The following is a 13,622-nucleotide window of genomic DNA, read 5'->3' on the forward strand; positions in this document are numbered from 1 at the left end:
AAGAAGCTAAACAACTGCTCTAGTAAAAATTGGTCCTAAACAACCAAAAATTGATTAAAAACTGGCAGCATCCATAATTTTTTGTCCCCACTTCCAACTTGGCTCTAAACAGAATAAGCCAAATATTCACCTTAAGGCAATCACGTGAAACATCTCACTTCTAGTTAGCCTACATCTTCCCCATGCCAACTGCCTCCAGCAGGGCACATTTGAAGCCTTCTCTTTTTCCCACTGTTAAGCTTCCCAATTTTCTTGCCTTCACAGTCCCTGCCAAGCACAAGTGACTCTCTCACTGTTAGCAACCACTGAATGAATAGCCTTGGCTCACTCTTATTTGCTTGCTCTTTATCATTACCACAGCGGTCAATGCTCTCCCTGACTATGGACAGGCACACCTCATCCTAAGAAGAATTAATTCATTGCCTTAAATGAACAGGTTATCCCAGACATAGGCAGAACTGCTCAGACATGAAGAAAGCATGGGCCTCCTCATCTCTCCATGATTGTTAAACTGACTTCTTGAGAACCTTGAGAAAGAACTGGCATTGTTTTGCCAGTTCTTTAGAACCATTTGATAGCTACTTTAGAACCATTTGATAGCTACTCATTCTGCTTTTATTGTCAGGTGCTCACGTGCCAGCTAAGAATGGTTCTGTCTGAGTCAACCAGTGTAGATGGTGTAAATCTCCCAATGCCTTAAGGATGATCCTAATTTGATAGGGAGGGGAGCTAGTGTCAATCCATTTTACCAAATTTAACTTACTCTATACCAGTTTGCTAGCAAAGGAAATCAGAAAGCAATGCAACCTAGTACAGAACATGAACTACAAGAAATCAACTCTGGGGCTGGTGAGATGGCTCAGTGGTTAAGAGCGCCGACTGCTCTTCTGAAGGTCCCGAGTTCAAATCACAGCAACCACATGGTGGCTCACAACCATCCGTAACGAAATCTGATGCCCTCTTCTGAAGTGTCTGAAGATAACTACAGTGTACTTACATATAATAAATAAATCTTTAAAAAAAAAAGAAATCAACTCTGAAAAGTGCAAAAGGAAGAGAAGTATACTCAGAAGATTCTCATATAGATGAGATCATTTACAATCAATTACTTCTATTATTATGGAATTTGGGAAGTAGAAACAGTGGTCAAACATGTTGAGTGTTTCTATCACTTTAAGTCATCCACCAAACCAGAGAGAGAGAGAGAGAGAGAGAGAGAGAGAGAGAGAGAGAGAGAGAGAGAGAGAGAGAGAGAGAGAGAGAAGAAAGTTCACAAGGTATTTCTGTCCACATAGGCAGAACTGAAGAGGAAAACTACATATTTATAAATTATTTAAATTATGTGTATCACATGGCTTTCCCTAGAACGGTATAAAGAAACATTTAATTCATCCCAGACAGCAAGGGCACCAAAGGATTCTGCCCAAGTCTAGCTTGGTGAACCAATGAGTTTATTAAGGTTTCTTATAGGAGCATGAGTAGCATTCAGACAGTTGCATCACTGAAGGGTCCCCTGGGAAGCTTACAGGCAACTACATTACCAAAGGGCCCCAAGTCCCAGTCAATCATTCAGCTCATACAACTGCAGAGAGAGGAATGGTCTTTGGAGGATTTTGTGAAGCCTTGTAAACTTCATGAGCCTCATCCTAAGCTCCTTCCTCTCTCTATGAAGGAATGTTAGTAGCCCCCATTTCCTGAGGGCCTCATATTGGTGGTCACAGATTCTCTGATACAAGAGAGCAAAGGGCATGTCCAGCCCAGAGGAAGCACATGTGTGGAGATAGGAACCTCAGAGTAAGCACAAAGTTTGCATTTGCACAATAATTAAAGGAGACTTCTAAAACCCAAACAAAGGTATCCTGGAAGAAGAAATTCTGATTACTGGATTGATTGAATAGCCATATCCCTGATTCAAAAAGAGATACGATGAGGTTAGATTTGTCCTTTGACTTAGCCCATAATGAATCACAAACGAAGCATGGTAATACACAATGGTTTTTTTAAAGCCAAAAATAAATCCCTAGAGGTTTCATGTGAATTATGAATAACCTCTAAGGGAATGACCTAGCGGTTTCTTCATGGCCTACTGTGAACAGACATTTGCACATGATGAGCACTGCCAAGACAGGAGAGGAAGCAGCTGTGGAGGGAGAGAGGTGTGGTGTTTCACCCTGGGCAGCAGCAGCATGAACCTGGTGCTCAGATTCCCTGTGGACTCTTTTCTAAATATTTCTGTAATAGGAGAGGATAATGTGCTCTTACATGAGCATCATCATAGACATCAGCAGCATCCTCAATGATTGACAGCCAGGAGATGATGATGTATTTATCCAGGTAGTAGAGGCTATACGGTTTCTTCAAACACTTACCAGGCCCAGAGAAATACTCATGCAAATAAATGTAGAAAACCTCAAGTGGGATTAGTCTACAAAGAGACAAAGAATCAGAACAAGAGTATCTTTTCTAGTACTGTCATTTTTTTTCTTCAAAGGTGATACTTTTTAAAGAAATATTATTTACAACTATATGAATTTATTTTCTGTGGGACTATCTTGAATTTTTAAAGGATTTTTTTTTGTGTGTGTGTGCAAGTGGTTGTTTGGGCTGCATGTTTGTCTGTGCACCATGTCATACAGTACCCGCGGAGGCCAGAAGGGGGCACTGTATCCTCTGGAACTGGAATTGCAGGTAGTTGTTAGGTATCTTGTGAGTTCTGAGAATCAAACGGGTGTCCTCCAGAATACCATCCAGTGCTCCTATCCCGAGCCATCTCTCCACTCCCTACTTTGATTTCTTTTTTACAACATCTTTTTTTATTCACTTTACATCCCGATCTCAGCCTCCCTCCCTTACAGTCCCTCTTGCATACCCTCTATTCTTCTCTGAGAGAGTGGAGCACATACCCCCATGTAACCCCCAATCCTGGCATATCATCTCTGAGGAATAGGCACTTCCTCTCCCACTGAAGCCAGACAAGACAGCCAAATTAGGAAAACAGGTTCCACAGACAGGCAACAGCTTAATGAATATCTCCACTCCAGTTGTTTGGTACCCACATGAAGTCTGAGCTGCATATCTGCTACATTGGGGGTGAGGGCCTAGGCCCAGCCTGTGTATGCTTTTTGGTTGGTAATTTAATCTCTGAAAGCCCCTAAGGGTCTAGGTTAGTTGATTCTATTAGTCTTCCTGTGTAGTTCCTATCCTTTTAAGGAGCCTCAATCCTTCCCCCAATTCTTTCATAAGAATCCCCAAGCTCCATTCAGTGTTTGACTGTGGATCCCTGCATCTGTCTTGAGTCAGCTGCTGGATGAAGCCTCTCAGAGGGCAGCCATGCTAGGCTCCTGTCTGCAATCATAACAGAGTATCATTAAGTGTCAGGGATTGGTGCTTGCCCATAGGATAGGTCTCTAGTTGGGCCCATTATTGCTTGGCCATTCTCTCCATCCAACAGCCCAGTATTTCTTGTCAGCAGGATAAATTTGGAGTGGAAAAATTTTGTGCATGAGTTGGTGTCCCTATTGCTTCACTGGGGTTTCTGCATCAGTATAGGAAGTATTCTCTTCAGGTTCTATATCCACACTGCTGTGTGTCTCAGCTAAGGTCACTCCATTGATTCTTGAGAGTCTCCCCTATCTCAGACTGCTGGCACATACCCCACCCCTCTGCCAGCTACAGATTCCATTCATTCTCATGGCTATCTAGCTATCTTCCCTTTCTTTCCCTACACGTGATCCTGAAACCCCTCCATATTCCCCTCCACCTCCCCTCTCCCACCCAGGTCCCTCTCTCCATCTGCCTCCTATAACTATTTTATTCCCCTTTCTAAGTGAGATTCAAGCATCCTCACTTGAGGCTTCCTTCTTATTTAGCTTCTTCGAGTCTGTGGAGAATAGAATGGGTATCCTGTACTTTATGGCTAATATCATCCACTTATGAGTGAGTACATACCATGCATGTCCTTTTGGGGACTGGATAGCCTCACTCAGAATGATATTCTCAAGTTTCATCTGTTTGTCTGCATATTTCATGATGAACTTGTTTTAAATACCTGAGTAGTATTCCAATGTGTACCATATTTTCTTTATCCATTCTTCAACTGAGGGACATCTAGGTTGTTTCTAGTTTCTGGATATTATGAATAAAAAGCTGCTATCAACCAAAATTTATAAAGAACTCAAGAAGTTAGACACCAACAACCCAAATAACCCAATTTTACAATAGGGTTTAGAAGTAAAAGAATACTCAACAGGAATCTAGAATGGCCAAGAAACACTTTTTAAAAATGGTCAAAGTCCTTAGTTATCAGGTAAATGCAAATAAAAATAACTCTGTGATTCCATCTTACACTGGTCAGAATGGCTAAGATCAAAAACTCAAGATATAGCACATGCTGACTAGGATGTGAAGCAAGGAAAACAGTCCTCCATTGCTGGCAGGAGTGCAAACTAGTACAACCACTTTGGAAATCAATTTGGTGGTTTCTCAGAAAACTGGGCATAGTTCTACTTCAAGACCCAGCTATACCACTCCTCAGCATATATGCAAAAGATGCCCCACTCTGCCACAGGGACACTTGCTTGACTAATTTTGAATTTTCTAAATGAAGCGTTTCCTTCTCTTTTCCTATTCTCTGCCTCTCAGCATCATCTAGAACTCTATCTTCCAACCTTTCCAGACGGTTAGAGGAAATAAAAGGCATGCCGAGCCAGAAAGAAATCTGGAAATAGATGCACCCAGAGCTCATTGTGCCCCATTTTCCAGATCTTGCTGCAAACTATAGATGGGATGAGAGTGAGGCCATTGGGGCTCTGACGCCCAGACAAGGACTGCACTTCTTTGGCACAGGCCATGGAAGTCTGAGGCTTGTCGAAGTAACTTGGCATGTCATTTGGTGCCACATCCAGCATGAAACAGGAATGAGGTGTCCCTGACAGATGGAGATGGCGAGGCAGATGAGCCTGAGGTTCAGCTTCTGGCTCCCGTCCAGTTTCATATGGCTTCAGTAGCTTGTGGAGGTCTGCATGCCTGGCAGGAGGCTTGCAGCAGAAGTAAGACAATGGCTGGCTTTCCACAGAGGAGGAGTCAGAAGATTCAAGTAGTATGTGGTGATTTTTTTAGTAGAAAGAAATTGACTAGAATCACAGACTTCAGGGGTCCAAGCCAGCACACATTTCTAGAAATCTAGGTGGTGTGAAATCAGCCTCTGTGCACATCCCTCTGATAGAAACAGAAGGATTTAGTGGGTATATAGCAGGTGATAATGCCTCCTACCTACCCTCTGCAAGATGGCATGTGTCCCTCTCCCCATGCATTGGCAACTAGCCATCTTATAGTGTAGATGGGAGAATAGAGAAAAGCTGAAATTTAAGCATTAACCTGCAAGAGAATGCCACAGAAAAGATAGTATGAAGGAGAATTATTTTGCAAGTTTAAAACTCCTGTTTTGCCAACTTTAGCCAGAGAAGACATACATGTATCCAAGAAGAGAAGTCTCACACAAAAGTCATTTCACCTTCAGGAAGACAAACTTCTATATCATTTCTAAGTTCATGCTATAAATTTGTATTTATGACTCTTTTTTTCTTTTGATTGGATATTTTCTTTATTTCCATTTCAAATGTTTTCCCCTTTCCCCTTTGGGGACCCCCTATCCCATTCTACCCCTGCCTCTATGAGGGTGCTCCCCACCCACCCACCCACCCACTCCCATCCTCCTGTCCTAGCATTTCCCTACACTGGGGCATCGAACACCCTCAGGCCCAAGGACCTCTCCTCCCACTGATGTCGAACAAGCCCATCTTCTGCCACATATGTGGTCACTCCATGTGTACTCTTTTGTTGGTGGTCCAGTCCCTGGAGTTCTGGGGTATCTGGCCTGTTGACACTGTTGCTCCCTCCATGGGGCTGCAATCCCCCTCAGCTCCTTCAGTCCCTTCTCCAACTCCTCCATTTGGGAACCCCTGAGCTCAGTCCAATGGTTGACTGAGAGTTTCCACCTCTGTCTTTGTCAGGCAGAGACTCTCAGGAGACAGCCATGTCAGGCTTCCATCAGCAAGCACTTCCCACTTCCTGGCATCCACAATAATGTCCAAGTTTGGTGGCTGTATACAGGATGGATCCCTAGGTAGGGCAGTCTCTGGATGGCCTCTGAAAATTGTGTGTGTGTGTATGCATGCATTGGAGTACAAAGCCTTAAGCATTGTTGTGTATGTCTCTAGTTAGTTAGTTAGTTAGTTAGTTAGTTAGTTGGTTAGTTAGTTAATGTTTTAGTTATTGTTGTGATAAAACACTATCATCCTTGGGAAGGAAAGGGTTTTGTTTTGTTTTGTTTTGTTTTGTTTTGTTTTGTTTTGTTTTGTTTCTCAGCTTACAACTCTCAGGAAACACTCCATCACTGTGGTAAGTCAGGGAAGGTACTTGAAAACAGTCACTGAAGCAGATCCCATGTAAAAAATGCTGTTACTGCCCTGCTCCTTATGGCTTGCTCAGCCTGCTTCCTTCTAACATTTTACAGCAGGACCACCAGCCCAGAAATGGCACCACCGCTCATTAGCTGAGCCTGCTGTGTGAATCATTTTCCCATAAACTGGCCTGTAAGTTTGTTCATGGACCAATCTGGAGAAGACCTTTTCTTAATTGAGCTTCCCTCTTCCCCAATGACTCTAGTTCAGGTCAAGTTGATATAAAACTAACCAGCATAGTCTGTTTAAATGAAAATAAAAATAGGAGGGGGAAAAAAAAAGAAGCAATGAGGAAGTTCATGAGACAAGAGGACTAATTGGGGTGTTTGTTCTTGGAACCAAAGACTGAGCAAGAGACCTAGGAGAAAGTTGGAGGAGATAATATTTAGAATACCAATGCTGTTGGACACAGACCAGGGTGTTCGAGAGGACGCATGGTGTGAGCAGAGTATACGTCAGTACAGCAGAAGCCATCAGCACTGATTATGACAAACATATAGGCAACAGAGGTATTGGCATTTTCCAGATATGTCCCCAAGCCCGTGATGAATGCATGTCTGTGCTTTCAAAAGACAGCAAGAAAAATGTTGAGGCATTTTCCGATACCCTGCACACCAAGCTTTAAGCATTGAGCATTAGTTCAGAATCACATTTTATTGACCCCTCCGAAGTCTGGGTCACATAAATTGTGTTTAAAAAAAATGGGACCACAATAGAAAGACCATCCTGACTCTAACTTACCGAAGTGGTTCGGAAACTTATTTACAATAAAGGTACTTATACCCGATAAGAACTTAAGGATTTTGCTAATGCATTTGATTTATAAAGCACTGGACCAAGTTGGTGGTAGCATCTAGACCTTCAACATTCCTAATGCAGCTATCCCTGGTAGGATTCCTCATGTTATGGTGACCCCCACCACAAATTTATTTTCATTGCTCCTTCATAACTGTAACTTTGCTATGATGAATTGCAATGTAAAAATACGATATGCAGGATATTGGATGTGAGATTTCCTCTGTGAAAGAGTCATTCAATCTCCCCTCCAGTGGGTCATGACTGACAAGTTGAAAGATGCTGATCTGGTAGCATTAGAAGAAATATATCTTTGGAAAGATACCATTAAAGACATACAGGAGAGTTTTTCTAAATGTTGCCTATGGGCTAGTGAGATTGCTCGATGGTTAGGAGGACTTGCTACTCTTCCAGATGGCCAGAGTTTGGTTACTAGCAGTGATGTTTGCCATTCAGTAACTCCAGCTCCAAGGTATCTGATATATCCAGTTTCTGCAGGCGTCTATACTCTTGCACACATAAAGATGAATACCCAACTGAAAATAACAAAAACAAAATCTTTTTTAAAGTCCCATAAAAATATACTTAATTGGGGGAAGGGGTGGAAGGGTGAGACTGTGGAGGGGAGAGGAAGGCAAGAGGCTATGATCAGGATATAAAGTAAATAAACTAATTAATGAAGAAGAATATAGTTAATCTCGGGAGATCACACTATTGTCAGCATTAGTTTTGGTTGCCAATGTTTCTGCCCTTTTGAGTCTTTGCCTTTGAGGAGTTTATTCTTTGTGCTACAGTGATTCTGAGTATTTTCAGTAAAGCATTGTGTGGGCATTGAAACAGCTTTTCCTAGAGGAACTCCAATGGACAGATGTCGAGTAAATGCCACTGGACCAAAGACAAACCACTCATAGGAGCAGACTGGGTATTCTACGTATGATCCAAGATCATATGCATTTGTCATTCACTCCAGTAGCATACGGTTCACAATGAACAGGGAAAACTTAGAAATCAAAGATTTATCATAGAAAAGCCCCTTAATCCATAACCCAGTGGTAAACATCTAGCTATAATAACAGTTAAACAGAGAGAAAACATTCTCTCCACATATTGCCTGGAATCACGACAATTCTGGTGAAAGCCGACTTAAGCCCATAAGGGCCATAGTCTATGAGTAGAAAGTTACCTCAGATGCATAAGAGGAACAAGTGATGGGCAGGCTAGGCTCTGGCTCCTAAAAAGTTGACTGTACACAGGGGACTTGAAAGTACTCAACAGAAGGGGTTTCTAAAGCTATCTAGACTTATGCCCAAACCCAACTATAGCATCCCTAGCCACGTGCATCCAGAGTCTTCATGCATCTTACTTGGGAAAGGAGTCTGCAGGAGATGGAGCATGGAAATAAGCAAACTGAAAGCATGACTCCCCAGCTGTAAATTAGGTAGGCATGGCTGAGAACGATGAATTATATGTAAGGTCTAGGTAAATTTCCATATCATCTTCACCGTTCTTAATATTTTGCCCAGGCCCCTAAACATTCTGGAAAAGTCCTTAGAAAAAAATACTCATGTCTCATAACTAAACTGACATTTTACAAAATTCTATATCTGTGTCTCTTGGGGCATATCTGGGGAGAAAGGTTAATAACGTTCATGAGATTGTCAAAGGTATATGTGGTCTCCTCCCCATATAAAAATCTCTTCCCTGCCGCACCATCTTAAATCTTTAACTCTTTCTCTGGATCCAGTGGTTTTGGATCTTCTAGAACAACTTTAGAGCTTTAAACTTGTCTTCAAAACTCTCTTTTGGAGATAAGGCTATAGAGCTCAGTGCTAGAACACTTTCCTAGAACATGCACTACCCTTGGTTCAGTCACCAGCATTAAAAATAAATTGCTCTTATTGCTAATGATATCTTCATTGTGTAACACTATTCCTGGGACAAATGACCAGATGTCTATTCATTCCAGATAGGGAACACGTAGCAGACTGAACGAACTAAAGTAATGAAACCACCGAAGTCCATCTTAGCGATCCAGTGACTTGTCTTAAGTTACTTATAGGAGTATAGGTGAGGGGTGACTTACAGGAGCAGAAATGACCAAAAACAGCTGCACTGCCAAATTACCCAGCATGAGTCATGGCTCACAAAAGCTTACTGCACAGCCTACGAGCAGCTCCACAGGTTGGACAGTGTTTTTTCCCTGAATCTCAGTTGGTCTCTGCCTCTTCTAGCCTGAGTTATCTAAAAGCACATTTCCTGGGTCCTTGTTGCTTATATAAGCATGATTAGGTAATGGTCTGGTGCAACTGGGTCAGGTTCTGGGGTTTCTTAAAGCTTCTGAGTTGTTTGCACATGTGCCTTAAAACATCTCCCTTCTAAACATCCCCAATCCCAGAATAGAATGTTTTCTCTTGAAGGAAATTGCTACAGAACATCTTTAACCAGAACCTTAGCCACTGCTCTGTTAGAACTTCCCATGCTCAGAATGAGGTTATGCCTCCTCTCCTCCAACCACAGACTTACAGCATGGACATGGGTTCAATAAAATCAAAAGAATATCTCCCAGAAGATACCCAGTAAGATAACACTGTCCATTTACACATTGGATGCAAGAACTTCATAAAACTTTCCCTCACATGTAAGGTAGTGAACACAAGGTATACCAATGGCTATAAAATAAAGTTGTTTTGATTTCCACAAATCATTGTCTCTGTGGAGAGATATGGTTACTAGGTCCATTCTCTGGGGCTTTGTCTTTCATCATGGAGATGTATTAAAATTGATTCATTTTGAGAAAAGCACCGGGGTAGCTAGGGCGCAGGGTCGGCTGACACTCTCCAGCTACCCACAACACCCACCAAAGGATCTTAAGACTTCTGGTGAGTGGAACACAGCTTCTGCTCCAATCCAATTGCGCGCGGGACCTGAGACTGCATTAGTTAGGGAAGCAGAAACCGGCCTGAGTAGGGCCACAGGCCTCATCCGGCCGGATCAGCACCGGGGTAGCTAGAGCACAGGGTCGGCTGAAACCCGCCAGCTACCCACGACCCCCGCCACAGGATTTTGAGAATGCTGGTGAGTGGAACACAGCTTCTGCTCCAGTCCAATTGCGCACGGGACCAGAGACTGCATTAGTTAGGGAAGCAGAAAACTGGCCTGAGTAGGACCACAGGCCTCTTCCGGCTGGACCAGCACCGGGGTACCACCAGCTACCCACGACCCCCGAAACAGGATTTTGAGACTGCTGGTGAGTGGAACACAGCTTCTGCTCCAATCTTTAAACAGTGACAACGACAACAACTAACCCCAGACATTACCAGATGGCGAAAGGTAAACGTAATAATCTTACTAACAGAAACCAAGACCACTCACCATCATCAGAACCCAGCACTCCCACTTCGCCCAGTCCAGGGCACCCCAACACACCGGAAAAGCTAGACACGGATCTAAAAGCATATCTCCTAATGATGGTAGAGGACTTCAAGAAGGACTTTAATAACACACTTAAAGAAATACAAAGGAACACTGGTAAACAGGTAGAAGACAGTAAAGAGGAAGCACAAAAATCCCTTAAAGAATTGCAGGAGAACACTGCTAAAGAGTTACAAACCTTAAAGAAAAACAGGATAACATAATCAAACAGGTAGAAGTCCTTAATGAAAAACAGGAAAACACATCCAAACAGACGATGGAAATGAACAAAACCATACTAGACCTAAAAAGGGAAGTAGACACAATAAAGAAAACTCAAAATGAGGCAACACTGGAGATAGAAACCCTAGGAAAGAAATCTGGAACCATAGATACGAGCATCAGCAACAGAATACAAGAGATGGAAGAGAGAATCTCAGGTGCAGAAGATTCCATAGAGAACATCGGCACAACAATCAAGGAAAATGTAAAATGCAAAAAGATCCTAACTCAAAACATCCAAGAAATACAGGACACAATGAGAAGACCAAACCTACGGATAATAGGAGTGGATGAGAATGAAGATTTTCAACTCAAAGGACCAGCAAACATCTTCAACAAAATTATAGAAGAAAACTTCCCAAATCTAAAGAAAGAGATGCCATGAACATACAAGAAGCCTACAGAACTCCAAATAGACTGGACCAGAAAAGAAATACCTCCTGACACATAATAATCAGAATAACAAATGCTCTAAATAAAGATAGAATACTAAAAGCAGTAAGAGAAAAAGGCCAAGTAACATATAAAGGCAAGCCTATCAGAATTACACCAGATTTTTCACCAGAGACTATGAAAGCCAGAAGATCCTGGACGGATGTTATACAGACACTAAAAGAACACAAATTCCAGCCCAGGCTACTATACCCAGCCAAACTCTCAATTAACATAGATGGAGAAACCAAAGTATTCCACGACAAAACCAAATTCACACATTATCTCTCCATGAATCCAGCCCTTCAAAGGATAATAACAGAAAAAAACCAATACAAGGACAGGAACCACGCCCTAGAAACAACAAGAAGGTAATCCCTCAACAAACCTAAAAGAAGACAGCCACAAGAACAGAATGCCAACTTTAACAACAAAAATAACAGGAAACAACAATTACTTTTCCTTAATATCTCTTAATATCAATGGACTCAACTCCCTGATAAAAAGACATAGACTAACAAACTGGCTACACAAACAAGACCCAACATTTTGCTGCTTACAGGAAACTCATCTCAGAGAAAAAGATAGACACTACCTCAGAATGAAAGGCTGGAAAACAATTTTCCAAGCAAATGGTATGAAGAAACAAGCTGGAGTAGCCATTCTAATATCTGATAAGATTGACTTCCAACCCAAAGTCATTAAAAAAGACAGGGAGGGACACTTCATACTCATCAAAGGTAAAATCCTCCAAGAGGAACTATCAATCCTGAATATCTATGCTCCAAATACAAAGGCAGCCACATTCATTAAAGAAACTTTAGTAAATCTCAAAGCACACATTGCACCTCATACAATAATAGTGGGAGACTTCAACACACCACTTTCACCAATGGACAGATCATGGAAACAGAAACTAAACAGGGACACAGAGAAACTAAGAGAAATTATGAATCAAATGGATCTGGCAGATATCTACAGAAAATTCTATCCTAACACAAAAGGATATACCTTCTTCTCAGCACCTCATGGTACCTTCTCCAAAACTGACCACATAATTGGTCACAAAACAGGCCTCAACAGATACAAAAATATTGAAATTGTCCCATGCATCCTATCAGATCACCATGGACTAAGGCTGATCTTCAATAACAAAATAAATAATAGAAAGCTAACCTTCACATGGAAACTGAACAACACTCTTCTCAATGATACCTTGGTCAAGGAAGGAATAAAGAAAGAAATTAAGGACTTTTTAGAGTTCAATGAAAATGAAGCCACAACATACCCAAACTTATGGGACACAATGAAAGCATTTCTAAGAGGAAAACTCATAGCTCTGAGTGCCTCCAAAAGGAAACTAGAGAGAGCACACATTAGCAGCTTGACAACATACCTAAAAACACTAGAACAAAAGGAAGCAAATTCACCCAAGAGGAGTAGACGGCAGGAAATAATCAAACTCAGGGGCGAAATCAACCAAGTGGAAACAAGAAGAACTATTCAAAGAATCAACCAATCAAGGAGCTGGTTCTTTGAGAAAATCAACAAGATAGATAAACCCTTAGCCAGACTCACTAGAGGCCACAGGGAAAGCATCCTAATTAACAAAATCAGAAATGAAAAAGGAGACATAACAACAGATCCTGAAGACATCCAAAACACCATCAGATCCTTCTACCAAAGGCTATACTCAACAAAACTGGAGAACCTGGATGAAATGGAGAAGTTCCTAGACAGATACCAGGTACCAAAGTTGAATCAAGATCAGGTTAATGATCTAAACAGCCCTATATCCCCCAAAGAAATAGAAGCAGTCATTAATAGTCTCCCAACTAAAAAAAGCCCAGGACCAGATGGGTTTAGTGCAGAGTTCTATCAGACCTTCAAAGAAGATCTAATCCCAGTTCTTCACAAACTATTCCACAAAATAGAAACAGAAGGTACTCTACCCAACTCATTCTATGAAGCCACAATTACTCTGATACCTAAACCACAAAAAGACCCAACAAAGATAGAAAACTTCAGACCAATATCCCTTATGAATATTGATGCAAAAATCCTCAATAAAGTTCTTGCTAACCGAATCCAAGAACACATCAAAACAATCATCCATCCTGACCAAGTAGGTTTCATCCCAGGGATGCAGGGATGGTTCAATATACGGAAATCCATCAACGTAATCCAGTATATAAACAAACTCAAAGACAAAAACCACATGGTCATCTCGTTAGATGCGGA

This window comes from Mus caroli, unplaced genomic scaffold (assembly GCF_978045245.1).
Source record: "Mus caroli unplaced genomic scaffold, Mus_caroli_1 scaffold_19, whole genome shotgun sequence".
Lineage (NCBI taxonomy): Eukaryota > Metazoa > Chordata > Mammalia > Rodentia > Muridae > Mus > Mus caroli.